We start from the raw sequence: 24,223 nt of genomic DNA, 5'->3' as shown, positions 1-24,223 counted from the left end.
AAAGCCACTTATGCATGAGTACATATGATATTTGTCTTTATGGGTCTGGGTTACCTCACTCAGTATGATGTATTTTAGATCCATCCATTTGCCTGCAAGGGAGCTTTGCTCTTTGTCTAATATATGATCAGGTCTTTAGTAAATGCTAGCTATTACTATAATTATTATGATTGTTTAATAACTATAGAGAAGGAAGTTCCTTAACATAAAAGGAGTATCAGAAAATTGATTAATAGGATTGTGCAAAATAATCTACTTTATTTATTAATGCAAAAAGCAAGGAATAAGGGGTAAATGTTTCCAAACATGACAAAGGATATCCTTAATATAGAAAGGGCATTTAAAAATCAAGAAGCAAGGTCAAATAGAAGGCTCAGTGTGTAAAGGTGTTTGTTATCAAGCCTGATGACCTGAGTTTGATCCCTGGGATTAAAAGGTAGGAGAACCAACACTCACAAGTTATCCTTTGACCCGAACATACACAGCCATATTGTCCTGGTTAGTTTTGCCGTGAACTTGACCACTTGGGAAGTGGTTAAGTGAATAACTGTCTGGATTGAACTGACTTGTGGGCATGCCTGTGAAGAAGCATTTCAATTGCTAATTGATAAAGGGGGCTCAGCTCACTGAGACAGGTGGACTTGGGCTGTGTAAGAAAGGTAGCTGAGGAAGCCAAGGGGAAGTAAGCCAGTAACTGCCTTCCTCTAGGGTCTCCGCTTGAGTCCCTGCCCTGACTTCCCTTGATGATAATACTGTAACCTGTGAAATTCTGTAGTAAACTCTTTCCTCCTCAGGTAATCTTATGTGTGGGTGTTTTGCGTGCTTGTGTGTATGTACACCATGTGTGTCCCTGTGGAAACTGGAGAGGGTGTCTGACTCCTTGGAACTAGAGTTAACAGGAGTTGAGAGCTACCGAACCCTGGTCCTCTGGAAGTGTAGCTAGTGTCCTTAACAGCTGAGCCATTTCTCCAGCCCTTCATCAGTGTTTCATCACTGCAACAAACAAACCAGGAAACACACACTCATGCACACACGCACGTACTCACACATGCACAAATCAGTAAATAAGGGCTAGAGAGATGGCTCGATGGTTAAGAGCAAGGGCTACTCTTCCAGAGACCTGGGTTCAATTCCCAGCACCCACAGAGAAGCTCACAATTGTCTGTAACTCCAATTCCAGAAGCTCCAACACCTCACGCAGACACATATGCAGGCAAAATACCAATCTTAATAAAAATAAATTATAGTAAAAATCAGTAAGTAAGGCATCATCTCAGTAGAAAACGGTGGGGTGAGCAAACATTTCTAAGATACAAGCATTACTACTGGGTGTGCAGGGATGTGCTGGCGTGGTGACAGAAATCAGGAAGTAAGAAAGGACACTGGGATTAGGAGTTCAAGGACAGCTTTAGCTACACAGTCAGTTTGAGGCCAGCCTAGGGAACCTGAGACCCCCTTACTCAAATAAACAAGTTTAACTGTAGTATTGAATACATGCAAAAGAAAGCAATCTGAGAAAGCTTGCTTTTGGGTGGCCGCTGGCAGCAGTAAATTGAGACGGACTCTCACTCCCTGAGAGGGAACGGGTAAGCCCTATTTGGGAAACTATGGCTGTGTGTGTGGAGTTTTGAGCCTGTGAGTCAATACTTCCTCATTTCAGGAATCTATTCTGAGGACTCTCTCAGGCAGTGCTACTCACCATTCTTCTCTAATCCTCTTAATAAAAAAACAAGGATGAAAATAAATTAAGAACTCATCCCAAGAAGCCAGGAGAAAAACATTAGAAAAATCCCTACAAGGTAAACGAAAGGAGCTGTGTTTTACATTTTATGAGGGTCCAGAGTTTTCTCCCAGGGTTTCTGGCTCTAAGTTCTTGTTTTACTGCCTCATGGAGAAGAAGGGGATAATACGATTTCTGCCTCTTGGTGGACAAATGACTTAATTTTTTTTAAGTGAAGCAACAGTACTGAAAAACTGAATAGTCTGGTCTCTGTGTACTAAATTCTGTTATTAATACAAAAAACAAGTTTGTTTGTTACTATCTAATTATTTCCCATGAACTCTTTTGCCTGTTGGTTTATTAAACCCTGCAGTTCGTTAACATCACCAACCGTGTGGTCTTACACTCCTTTCAAACAGTCACTGCCTTACACACTGTGAAGCATGCACTTTCGGGATTATTAGCTCATAGGTAGGCTAAACTTCCTAACAGAATAAGCTGACTTTCCACTCTTAAAATTCTTTAACGAGTGTGTGCGACTGTATGTGGGTGTGTGCATGTGTGTGCAGTGCCTGAAGAGGCCAGAAGTGTGAGATCGCCTGGAACTGGTTGTCAGCCACCTGAGATGGATGCTAGGAACCAAACTTGGGTCTTCTGGAAGAGCAGTACACGCTCACAACCATTGAGCCATCTCTCCATCCCCAACTTTTCCCTCTCTAAAGTATTTGTTCCTAGGACGTCTGGCCCACCTTCATTAGTGAGCCATCTCTCCATCCCCAACTTTTCCCTCTCTAAAGTATTTGTTCCTAGGACGTCTGGCCCACCTTCATTAGTGAGCCATCTCTCCATCCCCAACTTTTCCCTCTCTAAAGTATTTGTTCCTAGGACGTCTGGCCCACCTTCATTAGTGAGCCATCTCTCCCCCTGCTGATTTAGTTTGCATTACTGCTCACTATTGCCTCTTCTTGTTTCAGTTTTCCCACACTTTAAGTATGTTTCATACATTTGAATGCTTAGTCTCTAGGAAGTAGCACCATTTGAAAGGATTAAAAGGATAAGGAGGTATGGCCTTGTGGAGGAAGTGTGTCACTGGGGGTGGGCTTTGAGGTTTCAAAAGCCCAGAGTCTCTCTCTCTCTCTCTCTGCTTACAGATCAGGATATAGCTCTCAGCTACTACCCTAGCAGCTGCAAGCAGTCTGCTTTGTTCCCCATGTGATGATAATGGACTAAGCCTCTGAAACTGTAAACAAGTCCCAATTAAATGCTTTCTTTCATAAGAGTTGCCTGGCTCATGGTGTCTCTTCACAGCAATAGAACAGTAACTAAGACACGTTCAGAGAATAAAAGAAAGCAGGGTGTAATGGCATACACCTTTAACCCCAGCACTGGGGAGGCAGAGGCAGGCAAATCTCTGTGAGATCAAGGCCATCTTTATCTACACAGTGAGTTCCAGAACAGTCAGAGCTACACTGTAAGACTCTGCCTCAAAGAAGCCAAATAAATGAATGTATAAGCAAGCAAGCAAAAATAAAGGATGCATTCATGAAATGAGAACAATGCTGGAACAAAAGGACATTTGGAAAAAAAAGAGCAGAAATATTTTCGGGAGAAATTTTGGAAGATGAAGTTATTGTAAGATAAACTGTTGGAGCCTGGCAGTGGTGGTGTACTCCTTTAATACCAGTACTTGGAAGGCAAAGGCAGGTAGATTTCTGTGAGTTCAAGGCCAGCCTGGTATAGAGAGAGAGTTTCAGGATAGCCAGGACTACACAGAGAAACCCTGTCTCAAAAAAACAAAACAAAACAAACAAAGAACCCACAAACAAACAAAAAAGATAATCTGTTAGGAGAAATATATAAAGTAGAACTGAAAAAGAAAAGTAGAACTGAAAAGAAAAGTTTAAAGAACTTGTTGAGGATTAACCCAAGACATTTCTCATCCATCTAACAGAGGGAGTTCAAGGAAAACAGAACACAGAACACAACAGAGAGAACACTGCCATAGAAATCATTTAAGGCCATATCACAAAACTAGGGTGATACCCCTCCTAATAAAAGGGTTAAGGAGAGCCCAGCACTGTAAACACAAAGAATAACAAACAAAACCCCTGATGCACATTGTTGAGAAGTCACAGGACACAGCCTAGAAAAATAAGGGTTTGGGGAGAAAAAAAAATAGTTCACATAGGAAGGGACCTGAGTCAAAGTGGCCTTGGACATCCCAACAGCAGGCAGCAGAACCGGCTGCTGAGAAAATGGTTTGTCCCTTCAAATTTCTTAAAAAAAAAGAAAAAGGAAAGAAAGAAAGAAAGAAAGAAAGAGAAAATCCCCAATCTAGAACTTTAAACACAGGCAAGCAAAGATGGAAATGAAAATCGACTCATTTTCTTGGTTTGCCTCCCATACACCTTCTCAGGAAGCTACTGAAGGGTCCATTCCATCAACCCAAAGATGAGAACCAAAAAGAAGCCAGGAAACAGGGAATGGAGCTCGGGGAGCTAAGGGCACCCGCAGATTAAGAGGACAGAGGCGTTGCGATGCCACAGCTCTAGAAAGCAAACAGACTGCAGCAGGTACGCAGGGCTCTCAGACCAGCACCAAGAAATCAGTGAGCTCTCTGACATCTTTCCGGTGTCAAGCCAGCAAGCATGAGGACTGAGTGGTGATGATAAGCAATCCCAGCTCCCAATCAGAGCCTGTTATACCACTATGTGGTATACGGGGAAAACGCTTATCATAGGTAGTATTCCTAAACTTACTAAACTACGAATACTGTCCTATTTTTTTTTAATGCTTAGAATTTGGAATTCACACTGCTAGCAGCGTTCAGTATTTAAAGCCTCTCGTTCTGATAAACTAGAACTCCACGCCCCACTCTTCTGTTTCCAAACAGTCTCCAAACAATGATGGCTGAGAGCACAAACACAAAAGACAGCCAGACTTAGAGATAGTTCTGCTAACTGCACAACAACAGCACATAGATCTAGGACATTAAAAACCACGATTGACTAGAATCCATGCTAATAATACGATGATTCACTACTGCCTATTATAATATTTTATTATATTAAGAGATTAAAAGACAACAATGATATGATTATTTCCGCAAGTGAAGGGCATTTGATATAATTCGATATCCACTCTTAATGAAAACTCTTAATAAAATGAACAACATGAATACTTCCTTGATGGGACCCAGCGAGAGCAGATGGGCTAGTGTCACTCAGAAGTTGGCGTGATGTTTTATGAAAAGATGTAGAAGCGGACCGTCTGAAAACAAGAGCAGGACAAGTGTTCTCAGGCCCATCTGCCTTATTCGTGTGGAGCTGCTCTGGGGGCCAGAGACCCAGACAAAAGGAGACCACGAACAATGCAAAGGGCAAAGCACTGTCTCCTGAGTGCCCAGAGCCAGGCATGGGCTGAGCAGCCAGCAGCATGTTAGCAGTGCTGAGGCAAAAACTTGGTCCACAGAAGTTAAAGAAACAAGGAATAAACAAATGTGTGGGATGTTCATAAAGACAGGGATGGAAACTAAAAAAGTCAAGTGGGAATAACTGGCTCTTTCTCCTATAGAAGTGTTAGGATTATAAACATGTCCTCTGTCCTAAGTTAATTGCAAGGTTAATGTAACTCCAACATCCCGTATTCTCCTTTTAGCTGGGCAAGGTAGTTTTATAAGTTATATGTGTAAAGTAGCAAACATGAAGCACGGAATGAATCTGCATAACTGAGAAGATGGCAGGGTGGCTTAATTCTAACACAGCGCACACCTAAGAAAGGGGATGTGACATTCAACAGGCACACTGAGGGGACAAAGTATCTCAGGACACTACAGACAGCTAGCACATGATGAAGTTTTAGCGCAGGTCAGGGGAGGAAAACACCCAGCAGCCAAACTCAGCCCGTTGTTCACTTCGGTTTGTTGGGTTTTGTTTTGTTTTAGGCAGAGTCTCACTTGCAGCCCTGGCTAACCTGGAGCTCTATGAAGACCATGTCAGAGCTGCCTTACTGCCAGGAGAGAAGGCATGCACCACCATGCCCAGTCATTTGTCTATTTTGGGATGGTCTTTCAGCTAAGAACAGCTTTACTGTCTTACAGGGGTGAGGAAAACAAGATCATTTTGTCACACGTGAAAAGCGTTTAAAATCTGAATGCCAGTGTCTGTAAATGTGGCTTTTCTTCTCGTCAATTTCTCATGAACGACACATGCAGTTCCTTCATGGATACAGCCCCCGAAGCCCACACGCACTGACTGGCTTTTTACAAGAAAAGTTTCTCTACTTCTGCTGTAAATGGCAACTACACTTTATTAACCAAAAGAACAATAAACAAATAAAGTAGAATCTTTACACTCCGTTGACCAAAATAAACTTTGAGTTACTGAAGTCTATGAAACAAAACTCAAATCACAAAGGAACTGTCAAATAAGGAGCCACACAGGCTGGCTCTGCAGGTAAAATGTTTGCCACACAAGCCTGGCCACGCCTGAGTCCAATCCCTGGAACTCATGCAAAGTGGAAGAACTGACTCCACAAAGTGGCTCGCTGATTTTTATGTGCCTGCGTGTGCACGCACGCACACGCACACACAGACAGCCATGAGCACACGTATACACAAACACACTCTAATATTGAAAGTTTTTAAATGTCAAAAGAAAAATTTTAATGTCAAATAAAAAGTTCTGCCTGACAAAAGTACTGTAAAAGCAGCTGATATAAATCTGAAACCAAAAGACTCTAACACATATCCCAGACACAGAGTCAAGTGCATTCAAAACACAAATCAATTTCAAAACAATAACTATCATCCCATGAAAAGATATAAAAAAAACTGGGTATATGGTGATGCACACACCTACCTACAATGGTTACAACACAGAAGCTGATGCAGGTCTTAGGCCAGCTGGATCTACATAGTGAGACCCTATCTTTAAAACAAGGGAGGGAAAGAGTACGGGAAAAGCTAAAAGGCAAAAATGGAGGAATAAAAATGACTTGCATCAGTTCTGGTGGGGCAGTGCTGTAACGGCAGCACTGATGATCAGTAATTCACAGCCAGCTAGGAGACTCTCTGAACAAAACAAAGCGCCACGCAGAGTGGTGAACTCACACAATCCCAACACCTGGGAAGCAGAGGTAGGGAGATGCCGTGTTCAAGTCTAACCTGGACTACAGCATTAAGTTCCAAGCTAGCATAAACTAGAGAGTAAGACAGACCCTATCTCAAAAAGAAAAGGAAAAACAAAACAAAAGAATCCCGCTGAAAGGCATTTATTTCAAAACAAATTCAAAACAAAATGACCTTGAGGCCAGGCCTCTAAGGCCTAGAACTCAGAAGGCAGAAGTAAAAGGATCAGACAATTAAGGCAGGCTCAGTTAAGAGTTCAAGGCCATCCTGGGCTTCCTGAGACCTTCTCTCTCTCTCTCTCTCTCTCTCTCTCCTTCCCTCCCTCCCTCCCTCCCTCCAAAATAAATAAATACCCACCTCATTGAAGGGTTTCCACATCTAAGGTGGGGTATCTTTTTAGACTCAATGATATTGCTAAGAACAACTGAAACAAATCTATTTTAAGGCACTAGGGAGCTACCAAGACAGCCAAGGCTTGACTGTCCATGACCCAGAAAAGGGAAGTGCAGACACATGAGCAAATATTCGAGGTGCTCAGGCAGAATCTGTCATGAGATGATGAGAGAGAGTGGTGACTATCTCTAATCTGAAAATCCAAATTCTTAATATGTAGAGAATGCTACAGTTCAGAACACAGGTGCACTAACATGCTGTAGTGAGTAGAGAATGCTGGGATTCAGAACACAGGTGCACTAACATGCTGCAGTGAGTAGAGAATGCTGGGATTCAGAACACAGGTGCACTAATATGCTGTAGTGAGTAGAGAATGCTGGGATTCAGAACACAGGTGCACTAATATACTGTGTCAATAGACAGAATCACAGAGGACGGGCAATGTGGAACACACCATAAAAAATGGGACCTTAGCAAAGGTCTACTATAAACATCACTGCAGTCCAAGAAAGGAAAGAGAATAAAAAGCAAGGCAGACCAATATTGAAAAGTAAGATTGCTAATCTTGTAAAAGTTCATCAAAGGCAGATATTCTAAGACTCCATGAAACTTTATCTCAAAGACACATAGAAAAATGGGGTCTGGAAAGAAGGCTCAGCATTTAAGAGTGCACCACTCTTGCAGAGGACCCATATTCCCAGCACCCACCTGGAGGAGCTGATGTCCTCTTCTGGACTCCTTGGGTACCTGCACTCATGTGTGAACACACGCACAAGCAGGCACAAACACACACATTAATTAACTAATTAATTAATTAGAAAAATGATCTTAAAAGCAGTCAGAAAAGAATGATTCATTAACTCTCAGAGGAATACAAAACTGACAAATATCAGCAAACATGAGAAAATGAGCACAATCTGCCCTCCAGGGGCTGAGAGCAGCCCAGCAAGGAGGCGAACGGTCTTTCCAGCACTTGGGATTCAAGGCCAGCCTTAGCTACTTAGCAAGTTAGCAAGCCCTACCTGAACTACACAGGGACGATTTTTCTCAAACAAAACCAAAAATCATTGCTGGATGGTAAAAATGACACATAAAAAAAAAATCAATGAAAAATAGAACACACAGCCTTGAAGCCTCTGCTTAAAAGACACTTTACTAATTGCAAAAGGAAATATAATTCATTAATGGGAAGTCTGGGAAATGCAGCCTCAGTCAACAGGTAAAGGTGAAATCACCAGCAATGGGGGAAAAAAATCACCGTCAATGTCATATACTTCCCATTAGGAAAAAGCAACACTTTCTATCAAAAATGAAGACCACATCTCGTCATGAGGGTTTGTCACATGATCATCTCATTAGATGCTGAAAAGGCCTATGACAAAATACATTATCCCTTCATGATAAAGGTCTTGGAGAAAACAGAGATACAAGGAACATACCTAAACATAATAAGGGTAATATACAGCAAGCCAACAGCCAACATCAAACTAAATGGAGAGAAACTCCCAGTGATCCCACTGAAATCAGGAACAAGACAAGGTTGTCCAGTCTCTCCATATCTATTCAATATAGTTCTTGAGGTTCTAGCTAGAGCAATAAGACAACAAAAGGAAATCAAGGGATAAAAATTGGAAAAGAAGTCAAACTCTTACTGTTTGCTGATGATATGATTGTTTACATAAGCTACCCCAAAAAATTCTACCAAGGAACTTCTACAACTCATAAACACTTTCAGTAATGTAGCAAGATACAAGATTAACTCAAAAAATCAATAGCTTTCCTTATATCACAGATGATAAATGGGCTGAGAAAGAAAACAGAAACATCACCCTTCACAATAGCCACAAATAGCATAAAATATCTCGGAGTAACTCTAACCAAACAAGTGGAACACCTGCATGACAAGAACTTTAAATCTCTGAAGAAAGAAATTTGAAGAAGACACCAGAAAATGGAAAGATCTCCCATGCTCTTAGGTAGGTAGAATTAACATAGTAAAAATGACAATCTTACCATAAGCAATCTACAGATTCAATGCAAAACCCATCAAAATCCCAGCAAATATCTTCACAGACCTCGAAAGAACAGTACTCAATTCTATATAGAAAAGCAAAAAACCCAAGATAGCCAAAACAATCCTGTACAATAAAGGAACTTCTGGAGGCATCACAATCCCTGACTTGAAACTCTACTACAGAGTTACACACTACAGTATTGAAAACAGCCTGGTATTGGAATTAAAAAAAAAAAAAAAAGGAGGACCAATGGAACCAAACTGAAGACCCAAATATAAATCAACACACCAACAAACATCTGATTTTTGACAAAGAAGCAAAAAAAAAAAAAAGCATATTTAACAAACAGTGGTGGCATAACTGGATATCAACATGTACAAGAATAAAAATAGATCCATATCTATCACCATGCAAAAACTCAAGTCCAAATGGATCAAAGACCTCAACATAAAGCTAACCACACTGAACCTCATAAAAGAGAAAGTTGGGAAATACACTTGAATGCATTGGCACAGGAGACTACTTCCTAAATATAACCCCAATAGCACAGACACTGAGAGAAACAATTAATAAATGGGACCTCCTGAAACTGAAAAGCTTCTATAAAGCAAAGGACATGGTCAACAAGACAAAACGACAGCCTACAGAATGGGAAAAGATCTTCACTAACCCCACATCAGACAGAGAGGTCTGATCTCCAAAATATATAAAGAACTCAAGAAACTGGACATCAAAAGACAAATAATACAATTAAAAAAAAATGGAGTACAGACCTAAACAGAGAACTCTCAACAGAGCAATCTAAAATAGCTGAAAGACACTTAAGGAAATGTTCAACATCTTTAGTCATCAGAGAAATGCAAATCAAAACAACTCTGAGATTCCATCTTACATCTGTAAGAAATGGCTAAGATCAAAAACACTGATGACAATTTATACTGGAGAGGATGTGGGGCAAAAGGAACACTTCTGCATTGCTGGTGGAGTGCAAATTGGTATCCTCTTTGGATATCAGTATGGCAACTTCTCAGAAAATTAAGAAGCAACCTTCCTCAAGACCCAGAAATACCACTTTTGAGTATATATCCAAAGGATGCTCAACTGTATCACAAGGACATGTGCTCAACTATGTTCATAGCAGCTTTGTTTGTCATAGCCAGAGCCTGGAAACAACCTAAATGCCCCTCGACCAAAGAATGGATAAGGAAAATGTGGTACATTTACACAATGGAGTACTATACAGCAGAAAAAATAATGACATCTTGAAATTTGCAGGCATGAAAACATCATATTGTGTGAGGTAACCCAGACCCAGAAAGACAAATATCATATGTACTCACTCATAAGTGGCTTTTCATCATAAAGCAAAGAAAATCAGCCTACAATTCACAATCCCAGAGAACGTAGACAACAATGAGGACCCTAAGAGAGACATACATAGATCTAATCTACATGGGAAGTAGTAAAAAATAAGATCTCCTGAGTAAATTGGGAGCCTGGGGAGCATGGGAGAGGGTTGAAGGGGAGGGCAGAATCAATTTTTTAAAAAAGAATATTGGGTTTGGTAAAGCCAGATGTGGTGGTGCACACCTGTAATCTTAACACTTGGGAGCTAGGTGCAAAACATTCAGAAGCTCAAAGTCCCTCTCATCCACACAGCAAATCTGAATCTGGACTAGGTCACAAGGCACAGCTCTCAACACCAGCAAGAAGAATGCTTGTTTCCAGAGCCAGGCAGATTCTGCTCAGCAGGCACTTGCCAGTGTACACAAAGATGGTTTCCAACACTTGAAAATACCTGTTTATAACTTTAAAAATTTTTTTTTTATTGAGACAGGGTTTCTCTGTATGTAACCCTGGTTGTCCTGGAACCTGATCTGTAGACCAGGCTGGCCTCAAACTCACAGAGATCCTCCTGCCTCTGCCTCCCAAGTTAGGAGTGCCATTTGGCTAAATTATAATAAAGTATAAAAATAAGTATGCCAAACTGTTGGACCAAGTTTCTGATTACAAAGGTAATATGGAGCCGGGCGGTGGTGGCACACGCCTTTAATCCCAGCACTCGGGAGGCAGAGGCAGGCGGATCTCTGTGAGTTCGAGACCAGCCTGGTCTACAGAGCTAGTTCCAGAACAGGCTCCAAAGCCACAGAGAAACCCTGTCTCGAAAAACAAAAAAAAATAAGAAAATTTAAAAAAAAGGTAATATGGATATAAAAGTAAATCCAATCATGCTCAATTTAGATTTTCTGAGTATATATAAACATACATATAACATACTACAAATAAACACAAACAAGGTGTGTGTGTGTGTGTGTGTGTGTGTGTGTGTGTGTGTGTGTAAAAGTCCAAAAGCAGTGTCTGTGACTAGTGTCCGGGTCCTGGATTCCCAAGGTCATTCTCACTAAATAAATCTCGGGAAGATGTTTAATTCTGGGCTTAAGTTCTGAGATGTGTATCCCAGGAATCACGGGACCCAACCTGAGTCTGAACCCATTGTACCAAACCTGAAACAGTAAACCAAATACTCCAGACTACAGGATATAATAGATAGTCAAACATTTTGTTTTCAGACAGTCTCATAAGAAGCTGAGAACTTGCTTTATAGACCAGGCTGAACTGAAGTTTGCAGTAGTCTTCCTGAATCCACCTCCACATGCTAGAATTACTGATATGTAAGTATGTACCACCCCATTCAGCAAATAACATATAAATGATACAAATGAGAGTGATTTTCCCAGAAGAGGAAGGAGGAGGAAGCGCTAGCAAAAAAAAAGTTTGCAAATAACTGTGGTGCTCGGCGATCCAGAAGGATTAAGAGTTCAAGGCCACTGTCAATCAAGACTGGTGCGGCTGGAGAGATGGGTCGGTTCTTCCCAAAGACCTGAGTTACTCCAAGCACCCATGTCCAGTGGCTCACAACCCTGTAACTCTAGCTCCAAGAATCTGACTCCTCGGGGGCTGGAGAGATGGCTCAGTGGTTAAGAGCATTGCCTGCTCTTCCAAAGGTCATGAGTTCAATTCCCAGCAACCACATGGTGGCTCACAACCATCTGTAATGAGGTCTGGTGCCCTCTCCTGGCCTGCAGACATACACACAGACAGAACATTGTATACATAATAAATAAATAATAAATAAATAAATAAAAAAAGAATCTGACTCCTCAGGTCAACACCAGCACCTGCACATGCGTATACATATACAAAGACATACACAAACAGGCATATACATAATTAAAACAAATCTAAACAAAATATTTCTTAAAAAGACTTAGAACAGCCTGGGCTAATGAGATCATAACTCATGTAAACTATAAAAAATAAAAATAGGGGCTGGAGAGATGGCTCAGAGGTTAAGAGCATTGCCTGCTCTTCCAAAGGTCCTGAGTTCAATTCCCAGCAACCACATGGTGGCTCACAACCATCTGGAATGAGGTCTGGTGCCCTCTTCTGGCCTGTAGACACACACACAGACAGAATATTGTATACATAATAAATAAATATTTAAAAAAAAAATAAAAATAAATGTATGAGAAACAACATATTTAGGAAGTCCATTTTTTTTTTCTAATTTCAAAGAAAAAGTCAATTATAGCAAAGTTCTCCACTGGATGCTAAAGGTTAGAGTGAAAGCTGCTGGGTAACAAGCTAACACGAGCTCAGAGAAGCCCTTCTTAGACTAAATGGATCTGCTAATCACCTCGATAACCAAATGGTCACATTAGCATCAGCAGCAGCAGAGAACTCTGACATTCCTTCCTTGTAACATGGTACAGTAACGAATATGTAACATTACTTATTAAGAATCCTTGCCAAAAACATGTGATCTCAATCTTATGAAACGGGAACAATGAGACAAGCCCAGAATAGTCAATAAACCAACTTGATTTCTCAGATACATCAATGGCAACTAAAGCTACAAAAGTCAAGAGGGCAGGTCTCTAGAGTGAGCAGGGAAGCTCTAGGTGTGACCGCTGGCTGTCTCCTGGAATGACAAGCTACAAAAGAAACTTGGGGACAATTAGGGAAATTTAAACACGAAATATATACATCTATATGTATACACATACACACATACACACACACACACACACACACACACACCCTCCTAGAATGATATATATCAGGTACTTTATGAGATTCGTGTTAATTTTTTCTCTGTGATATGTGAAGTGATTATGTGGGAGAACATCCTTATTTGATAAGGTATATGCTGAAGTAATTAAGAGTCATCATGATATCTATAAATCCCTTTCAAATGGCCACTGAAACATGCAACATGAATGTAGATGCATGTACAGAGAGAAGACAGAGAAGCATATATAGGAAAATATCAATCAGCAAGAAACAAGATAAAAGTTATCTGGGTGTTCTTGCAGGGTTCCATTTTTCTGTGAATTTGAAACTATTCAATATTAAAAGATTAAGGAAGAAGTCAGGTTGGATGATGCCAGCACTCAGCAGGTGGAGGCAGGATACTCAGACATTCAAGGCCATCCTTTACAAAGAACAAATCTGAAGTTAGTCTGGGTTATGTGATGCCCTATCAAAGAAAGAGAAAAGGCGGCTGGAAAGATGGCTCCCTGGATAAGAGCACTTGCTGCTCTTGCAGACAACCTGGGATCAGTGCCCAGCACCCATAGTCTGTAACTGCAGTTCCAAGGGCTCTAACACCTTCTTCCGGCCTCCACAGACATTGCATGCACTGGGTGTACATTGGCACATGCAGGCAAAACACTCATACACACAAAATGAAAACAAGTAAATCTTTTTTTTTTTTGTTTTGTTTTTCGAGAGAGGGTTTCTCTGTGTAGCCCTGTCTGTCCTAGAACTCAATCTGTGGACCAGGCTGGCCTTGAACTCACAGATCTGCCTGCCTCTGCCTCACCCCCAAGTGCTAGCTAGAATTAAAGGTATCACCACCGTCAGGAGTAAATAAATCTTTTTAAAAAGGGGGGAGGGGTCCACAGTGGGGTACTGGTGTCAAGTTGGAAAGAATCCAAGCCCACAGGCCTTGACCCAAGTGCTGGTGCAGGGGATCAAGGCTGAGACTGAGCAGAGTCTTACTACTTGCCCTGACCAGAAGAGCTGAGACAGAAGACCAGCGCCTACTCCACAGTTACCAAAGTGAGGTGAAGAAAACATTCACCGTCCTGTGGTCATCAGCTGGCACTGATAAAGGCAACAGATTCCCGACAACACAGGAACTGCCATGGTTAGGTGTCCTAGTGAGGCCAGGCCTCCAGGTCTGTATCATAAATCATCACTCTAGACACCACCGTTTCCTGTAGAAAAGTTTGCCTTTTTCTGTCAAGATTTAGCACTGATGCTGAGCCCATCCACGGTCCCCTCAGTGCGATGGTTTTGCTTTACACAGGAGACTAAGTCACCTGTATCTGCCAACTGAGTGTAGGAAGGATTCCCACTGTTCCCCAGCTCTTCTGCTTGGCAACACAGAACACAGAAATAACACGGACTTTCTCACTGGACAGAAGACAGCAAGAAGCACATTAAACAGTCTGGCCAAAGGATAAATACCTTGCAGAAATAGGTTTGTTTGTTTGTTTGTTTGTTTGTTGTTAAGTCCTTTCGTGAGGGAGGACTTTGAAAAGTCTAGGGATCCTTCTATAATTATGCTTCTATGTGTTGTTCTCTTGCAACACTACAATTCCCAGCGTTCCCCTGGGGACACATTTCCCAGAAGCCTTTGCATCCTCCGTTAAAAGCAAGGACAAGTCACGAGTTCGCCCCTTTTTTCCCTTCCTTCCTTCCGCTTTCCCTAGTGTGTCTGCACGGTTTCCCTTACCTGTTGTTATCCTTCCCCCTCCCATTAAAGTGTACCATGTGGGACCGCCGCGTGTCTGTGTCTTTTCCTCGCGTAACCCTCGTCTAACCAGCAGGAATTAAGAACAACACTATGGTCTTGAGCAGGAGGCAGCAGGGTTATGCCCATTGACTACCTTGAACACTCAGGCCCAACACAGCTCTGGACAGTCCAGCACAAATAGTGTCTCCCTGCCACTGAGAAAGCCTAGGAGACCAATGTGCTCATTAAGACGATAACAAAGAACACGAAAGGATAACTGTAAAAGCACTGAAATCAACAAAGAATTAGCAAAGAACAGAAAATATAGTGGAAATAAAGGTCACAAAGCATTAATAATAAATTTTAAAATACTTAGGATTAAAGAAAATGTGTAAGAGCTAGACAAGAATTTAGCCAAACTATCAACAGGAAACAGTTCACTTGAAAGAGACCTCACTTCCCAGGACACAAAGGCTGCAGTCTGCAAAGATGTCACTCCTGCCCAAGGTAATTTCCATATTGAATGCAATTTTAATCAGAATTCCAAAGAGATTGATTGGCAAAGGGTGAGGGGAGGAAGAGCATCAAGAAAAGAAGATATGGGGCTGGAGAGATGGTTCAGTGACTGCAGAGAGCCTGGGTGTCATTCCTAGCACCCACACAGCTCACAACCATCTATGACTCCAGTTCCACAGGACACCCTCTTCTGGCCTCTGCAGACACTGGATGCATGTAGTTCAGATAAAATACTCTTACAGATAAAATAAAAATAAGAAGGGTTGCAAAAATCCTTTCACAGGAGAGACTGCGAAAGAAATTGTAAATGCCAGGGCTATTCTCAGCAGCAGCAACAACAACAGGGAAGTACAGTTTGCACCAACAAAGCAGGAAGTAACAATTGATGATAACAAAAACACTGCTACATGAGCACAACAGACAGGGACATTAACAAATGAGAACAATCAGAACACAATATATGACAAAGTGACATGTCACTAAGCGGTGCCAAACAATCGGATTGGTCACCAGGAAAAATAAAGTTATAGTCCCTGCTGCTCAGCTAATAAAATAAATTCCATGAAAGAAAACTGGAGCCACAAAAGAAAAAGGGAGGCAAATATGTTCACGTCCTCAGAGCATGGGAAGGATTTTCTCTGGTTTCAACCAAAACAAGGAACTATGAACTTGATAATCTGGAAGTTTAAGACCTGTTCTGGAGAGCACGGCTGAGGTGAAGGGTACACACCAGCACAACCTTTCCAAAGGTCAGGAAAGTGGCACATATTAAAATGAAAACAAACCCATTTCCTTTAACCCAGGATTAGCAACTTAGTTTTTTGCAGTTTTTACCCTAAAGGGGAAATCACAAAAGTAATACCCGTTTCTCCAGAGCGTTCAAAGAAGGGCTGCTGTAACAGAGAAGAATGACAATCATCTGGATGTTAGAATAAATTATGACACACGTTCTCTGTCCAGCACTGAGCATTATTAACTTGGCGGTGGAGAACTGTATTTATAGACACAAATTATGTCTGAGAAACAGTGCCTAGCAAAAAGAACGAGCAGAAGAGGCAAAATCGGCAAAGATTTGACAAAGAAAGATCCAACAGCCCCAAAGAAGGCAAAAGGTGAAGGCTCCTACCAGCCTTTTTATTTGTGCCTTTCCACAAATTTTTCCCTATCCCTAGTCTCTCAGTCTCTAAAATGGTAATTCCAAAAACCCAGCAGTGCCATAATCATGCCCTGTGCTGTCCCTGGGGTTCGTTGGTGTCTGTGAAGTACACTGCTGTACCAGGCTATTGCAGCAGATTTTCCATCAGCCTCACCAGGTCTTTAAAGTTCTTATGCAAAACTAAAGAACTTTAGCTGAAATGCCCCAAAGACAAGCAGGCCAGGTAACAAGGAAGCTAGCAGTAGGAGAAACATCCCAGCAACCTTCTCCCCACCCCCACACCAGGTGCAGCGCTGGCAGCAAGGCTAAGTCAGAGTTTCATCAGCAGTCCCCTTGGGATGAGGTCATCACATCCCGACTAGCTCTAGTCCTCCAGGGGGACGATTATCACACTGTCACCAGTGTCCCCAGGGCTCCTTATTAGTCTAATAGAAACCCTTCATGCTTGCATAGAGACTGACAGAGACTGTGAGCTTGAAATGAACTTGTATGTATAGGCACTCCTACCCCAGGGCCTAACAAGGGGTATAGCCCATCTTCTGGAATCCTAAGGGCAGCTGCCAGGCTCTGGGGATGTCTAGGGAGAATTGGAGCACCTTCTGGGGGCAGGGGTGGGGGACAGTATACAAACAACACCTCAAACCACAGCCAGGAGCCCTGAAGACAGAGGTGATGTCACTAAAGGGCAGATGGGACACAGCTAATCCCTGCCACTTCATATAAGAACAAATATTGTGTCATGGAACTGGCAACCTCTCAGCAAGGGGTGGCATTGAGATGCTGGTGGAGGCTCCACAATGGCCTCCCAAGTCACCCCTCTGTCCAGCTCCCTGGAATGCTGGCTGTGGGCGCTAGATCAGTAACATAGGATGCTCTGTCCCCACAGGTGAGGCCGAGCACCACCTTCCAGACTATTCCACTTTACTCAGCTCACAGTTACTGTGTCTCTCTCTCCCTATATAGTATCCTGTCTCTCAAATCTACTACTGTGTGTCCCATGGGGCCAGAATGAAGCAAGTTCTACCTATATGATGCAACGACCAGCCACAGGTGAGGTCCGGGCTTTTCTGAAAACCTAATGAACAGGCAGCAGCAGCTTGTGCGCTTCTTGACAGCACACAGGTGCTGGTAAATAGTCCCATGGGTGTCCTGGTAAACTCAGGCAACAGTCCCTCCCCCTTACACGCACACATTCTCAGAATCAGCGCACACATACACACACACACTCTCTCAGAATCAGTGCACACGCACACTCTCAGAATTAGCGCACACACACACACACTCAGAATTAGCACTCTCAGAATCAGCGTACACACACACATACTCTCAGAATCAGTGCATGCACACACAATCTCGGAATCAGCGCACATGCACACACTCTCAGAATCAGGTGCACACGCACACACTCTTCACACCTTGCCAGCTCTGCCTGAAACCTCAAGAACAGATCTAACCATTCTCTTCCCCAAGGGTTAGACTCCAGTTTCAAACTTGCAACTTCTTGTCTCACACAGAACACTCCGGTAGGTTCGATGCTGCTGCTTAATTACCGTAATGAGAGGTACTTTTGGGGGAGGGGTTTCTGCAAACATTCATGTTCCCCTGTCCTACCTTATGTGAAAATCATGGTTCAACAGTGTTTCCCCATAATCCCCCCTCCCCTTCCCTCACCTCCCCATGTGCAGGGAAGGAGAGAGGCTCTTCAATCAGTGCCCCCACATTCCCAGAGGTGAGTGGGTACCTGCACCAGTTTCCAATCCATTCTTTTACACCGCAATGTTACCTGCAGAAAAGCAGCAAGGCCAGGGATGGTGTCTCACATCTGTAATCCCAGTTCTTACACTGAGGCAGGAGAACCAAGAGGTCAAAGTCATAGAAAGTGAACTATCAGCACCACCCTGGTCTGAGGGCAGGAAAGTCCTGTAAGTAGTATTGGGAGGGAGGCACCAGCTCCAGGGCTGGCCAGCACAAGCTCTAGAGCAGCCCAGAAGGCTGCTTTCTGTGAAAAAGCTGGACGAGGAGGCTAAGCAAGATGGCTACAAAAGAGATTTGCTTTCAATTGCGCTTCAGTTTTAAAAGTGTACAATCTGCATGCTTTTCACTGCAACCCTATGACCACCAGAGTCCTACCTCTGGCCTGGAATGTAGCTCATCAGCATCCACAAACACAAAAAAGAAAAACCTTAGCACAGACCCAGGGCTAAATACTCTGTCTGAGCTGGAACAGCAAAAGAGGAAAAGTAAGGGTGAAAGACGCGCCTGTCCCAGCCTCTGCAAGCTGAGAGTCAGGATCACCCGGTTCACTGGCTGTGTGCGGCTCTGAGATCTCCCAGGAAGTCAGTTAACGGACTGTCTTTTTCATCCTTTGGAGTCTCTGACCTTTAGGCTCTGTACCCGAGCCACACATTTTTTTCCTCCTAGACTCTATGGATTTAAAAGCAAAGCGGTCCATCTGTTTCTAGAACACCAAGGCACAAACAAGGTCAGGTAACCACAGCACAGCACCTTGCATGGAGGATCTGAAAGTGTTACAGCCAGAGCAGCGAGCCAACTGACTATCTCAGAAAGCCAGGGAAAAGAGTGGATGAGAAGGGCAGACAGGAGCTCTGCAGGAGCTGGGCGGTCCGTGTGCAGCGGAACAGCTTCTGAGAACTGTGGTCTGACACTGTGGGACCCTCCCATGGCAGGAGGGGCTTCACCGGGAAACTGAGTGACAGGGCTTGTCCCAGAGAAGCTACTTCTAGATAAAGTAACACTGGCTTCACAAATGTCATCATCTCTTTCTTCAAGATTTCAGTAAGACCACTTAGCAATGCACGGGTGAAGTGAGCAAGGCCCACAGTCCCTGTGTAAGCAGCTCAGCACCAGGGGTCTCCCCAGGACTTCCCTCCCCCTCCTCACTCTCTGACCCATCTTGCTGTCTTTCAGTCATCATCCCTCATGCCTAGCTGCTCCCAACCCTTAAAGAGAGCCTGAAAGCCCAACGTGACACACCTCTACACACAGAACTTGCCCACTGTCCACATAATAAAACCCAAATACCTGAGCTAATAAAAACGTCTCCCACTAAACAGGCTGTTTTCAAAATCTCTTGCCTCAGACTCTGTCTCCTCGCATCCTCTACAGGGACTAGTTACTGAAAGACAACTAATCCTGGAGGTGGGAAACCTCCAGGATTAGTCTTTTAGAGCTCTCCACCAACAAAGCTGGCCAAGCATTCCCGACCCTGCACCCCAGTCGATCTTGCTCCAGTCCTCCCTGATTTTGTGCCTACTACATATCACAAACCCTACTCAACTGAAGACATACGGTGAGGCAGGAGGGAAAGGGCGTCTCACAAATGACCAGTGGCTAAATGAAGAGATGCGTTTTCCGCAGCCTCGCACCGCTGTGTGCTGAGCTCTCTGTGAACAAGCACATGACACAAATTACACGGATACAGAAGCTGCAGACAAAGGAACAGGAGAAGGAACCCAGAAGCAGAGTCTAAAGAGCACAGCCGATTGAATACTGAGGAGTCATGCGCATTTGCAATTTAACTTTCTGGGGTGTTTCATCAGATAAAATTAGTTTGCATCCCTGGCACCACGGTGGTCTGCAGGCAAGTGGAGCTGCGGAGAACTAAAGGAAAACTGGTCGGCAATGATAGTTTTGCGATGAATCATTCACAAGTGAGCAGCTGAGAACTGGCTGCACTGTGTACTCTTGGCTCCGTGAAATCCTTTTAAACAAATACCCACCATTTCCCCAAAACAAATAGGGCAATTATGAGAAAGCCTTGTTAGTGTTCAGCAGTATCCGTGCTCCCGTTCACTGCCCTGCAACCACCTCCATCTAACTAATCCCTGGCCTGCCGCGTTCACTGGGTGGGGGCAAGGCTTCCTAATGCACCTGCCTCAGCTAGGCATAATGGCTTCAAGCTAATGGAGATAAGCTCGGCTTCCTAGAGGTTCGACTCCTGAGGAGGGATCTTAAAGGTGAAGCAGAGCAGGCGGCGCAGGAGAGAGTGGATTTAATTTGTTTAACATCATAAAAAGGGACATTTCCACATGGACAGCAAGGACATGAATATCATGTGTGTATGGCAGAATTATAAACGCATTTTTGGCAAAATTCAATAAAGCTGATTCTACTGCATAAGGTCAGCAATTTACTATAAAAAATGATATGATTGCAACTTTTAATATAACCCATGTATTTGCCGCAAGATGCTCTAGAAGACCGTAATGTAACCGTCCGACCTCTCCTCAGGAGCAGAGCTCGCCAGCCCGTTTACCCTTCATGGTCCTGATAAGAGCAATCACCACCACCACTCCCGCCCCCCTCCCCCCCCCCCCCCCCCGTTGCCTTCCATTTTGATGCCTCACCCCGCTTTCACGCTTTTGCTTATTTGTTCATATTCTGGCAGAACTGTTTCTACAGCTGATCTGTCTGCTCTATTCACCAGGGCAGCAGAGTGTCTTGTGAGGTACCCCCACTCAACCAATACTTGTTAGGTGGGTGGAGAGATGGACAAATGGACAGGAAGATTCACTTAAAATCAGGCAGAAAGGTCTTCCAAGAAATACCACTATTTTTGCCATTTCTATTTTAGCATTTAGTCTCCTCTCTGCAGGACTGTTTAAAGCAGAGCCTTTGATTAGAAAAAAACCTAAGTAAATATCAAAAATCATGGAGCTCCATATTTGTTCTCTTTCAATTACATTCTGTGCAAATCATATCCATGTGTAAGTTAAATCGACTCCTAACTGCCTCTTCTTCAAATGCAACCTGTGTTCTTTCGGGCAGGACCCCAAGTTTTGCAATTAGAGAAATATAATTCACAATTCCATTTGTGACTCTCAAGCTGGAAAGGTTTTGTCTTTGTTCTTCAGCTTCATGCACTGACAGTGAGTGGTAAGGTATTTTTCTTGTCGGTCAAGAGTACCGATACAGCTTGCAGCCAAAGCAGTAGGAGGGTCGCCTTCCCACACACTTGCGCTTTCCCTGGAAAGATGACATTTATTCGGGTGTGATATTTAATTTATCACAGAGGGTCAAGATGGTTGGGTTTTTTTTTTCTGAAATACCATGATATGATAAACTTCAACTTTATGAATGAAAGCCTTTGCAACCATTTAACAAACTCAAAAGTGTGCAAAATTTAAAGACCAGCATCTCACTAAAGACAATCTAGTCAACAATCTAATTACAGAAAGATTACTTTAAAGGGGCTTTAAAACTAAAAGGAATAATTACCAACGGAGACAGTGCCATCCCAAGCCCCTATATCTGATGACAGAGGCAAGCCCTGAGAAGACAGGCTCCTGTGATGATGGTGTAAGCCAAGCGCTCTGATGCTCCAAGTCTGGAGGTGTCCAGCTCTGTCAGTTTAAATAGAAGCTTGTGTGGTCCATCCCTCTGTGCACTGAGGACTTCTACTGAATTGCTTCTGCCCACTTCAAAAAGGAAAAGGAAATAAGATTGTGCTACTACACAGCCTGTGCTGAAGCAGGAGGATCACAAGTTCAAGGCCTGCTTGGCTACCTTAGTGAGTTGGGAGCCAGCCCAGGCAACTTAGTAACAAAACAAAATTTCAAAGTCTATATATAACTCAATCATAGAGCTCTTGCTTAGTGTGTGCAAAGTCCAGGTTTAATCCCCAGTGCTACAAACAGTAGTAGTAAACAAATAATTAGCATAACAATAAAACTTTCCTGCGGTGTCCTGAATGCTCAAAGCCCTGCTAGCCAGACTCCTCAAGCAGCTGAACAAAATAAGCCTGAGAGTGAGGATGGGGTTCCTTCAGTGAGAGGCACCCACAGGTCTCTGGGAAGTGGAAAGGAGGCAAACAGGAAGTGACCCACCCTTGCTGCCACTGCCTCCCCCTCAAAAGTGTATGCATTTGGACATGGATGTGTGGATGGAGTCCTGGAGATGACAGTCACTTCTTCAACTGCTCCTCTATTTTTTGAGACAGGTCTCTCAGTGAACCCTAGACATGCCATTTCACCTAGACTGCCTTGCCATGAGAGCCCTGGGAGCGTCTGTCTCTGTCCTCCAGCTGTGCTTAGAGACGTGCACCCCACACCCAGCCTTTCACATGTCTAGGGATCTGCACTGCAGTCACTTGACCCACGGAGCCATCTCCCCAGGCCCTCTCTGTTGCTTTTGGTTGTTGTAGAAGTCACAGATGGATAAGGAAGATATTAGAGACGCCAAGACTCAGCTGGACATCAGCAGCTTTCCCTTAACCATACTAGCTGGGAGGCTGAGGAAAGAGGACCCAGCTTGAGGTCAAACTGGGCTACATGGCAGTTAAAGACCAGCATGGATGGCATGGTGAGACTGTCTCAAAACTAAAGTAAAATACCACCCCAGTTTCCCACAGCAGTGCCCCATCTCCGGCCTCAGCTTCCCAGGGATCCGCTTTAATAGGTGGAGGCCAAGCTCACTTTCCGAGGTCTCTGTGACTATTTTTGTGACTGTCAGTAGACACCTGAAGTGGTATCAGCAATGACTTCCTGGTCCCTAGATTACAGACTGGACAGTGTGCTTCAGAGGCAGCTTTCTTATCCGGACAGACAGCAGGAACAGTGTCTCTGGCGAGTTCTTTAATGCTCTAGATATTCCTTGTTCCTGAAGGCCTGGCTTCAGGCAACTCCTTCAGCACTTTCTTTCTTTTTTTTTTTAGTGTGTGTGTGTGTGTGTGTGTGTGTGTGTGTGTGTGTGTGTGTATGGGGGGGGGGAGGTGTGTATGGCGCATGCATGGGAGTATGAAGGCATGCCTATGACCGCACATGAGAAGGCCAGAGCTGGACTGTATCCCCTCTATTGGCTTGTCTTATGGCCTCACGCACTGTCCCTCACTGAACCGAAAGGTCACTGTTTTGGCCTGGCTGACTGAGTCAGGAAGCTCTCTGGGCCTCCTGTTTCTACCTCCTAGTGCTGAGGTTACAGGCACATGTAGCCATGCCCGGCTTTTTGTTTGTTTACTTGTTTTTGTTTTGTTTTTCAAAGCAGGGTTTCTTTGTGTAACAGTCCTGGCTGTCCTGGAACTTGCACTGTAGACAAGACTAGCCTCAAACTCAGAGAAATCCAACCTGCCTCTGCCTCGCAAGCACTGGGATTAAAAGATGTGTGCCACCACTGTCCAGCTATGCTGAGCTTTTTATGTGGACACTAGCGATTTGAAAACAGGTCCTCCTATTTACAGAGAATGTGTTCTTCCCCACTAAACTACTTTACACCCCTGCCATCCCCTTTTAAAACAAGGTCCAGTCAGTGTGGTGGTGCACACCTTTAATCCCAGCACTTGGGAGGCAGCGACAGGCTGATCCCTAAATTCCAGGCCAGCCTAATCTACAGGGTGAGTTTCAGGACAGCCAGGGAGACCCTGTCTTGAAAAACAAAAAAGCAGGGGCTGGAGAGATGGCTCAGAGGTTAAGAGCATTGACTGTTCTTCCCTAGAGGTCCTGAGTTCAATTCCCAGCAACCACATGGTAGCTCACAA

General features: G+C 43.6%; 1 protein-coding gene across 2 annotated transcripts in view; it reads right to left on the bottom strand.

Annotated features, from left to right (window-relative positions):
* The window catches only part of Pex14 (peroxisomal biogenesis factor 14), a 138,905-nt gene that overhangs the window by 43,570 nt on the left and 71,112 nt on the right, over positions 1-24,223 (bottom strand). The gene's annotated exons all lie outside the window — the stretch shown is intronic.

Source organism: Microtus oregoni, unplaced genomic scaffold, assembly GCF_018167655.1.
Source record: "Microtus oregoni isolate MIOR12 unplaced genomic scaffold, Mior012 000081F_ref0000091, whole genome shotgun sequence".
NCBI lineage: Eukaryota > Metazoa > Chordata > Mammalia > Rodentia > Cricetidae > Microtus > Microtus oregoni.
The sequence above is the reverse complement of the archived record's forward strand: the minus strand, read 5'-3'. Positions and strand labels throughout refer to the sequence as shown.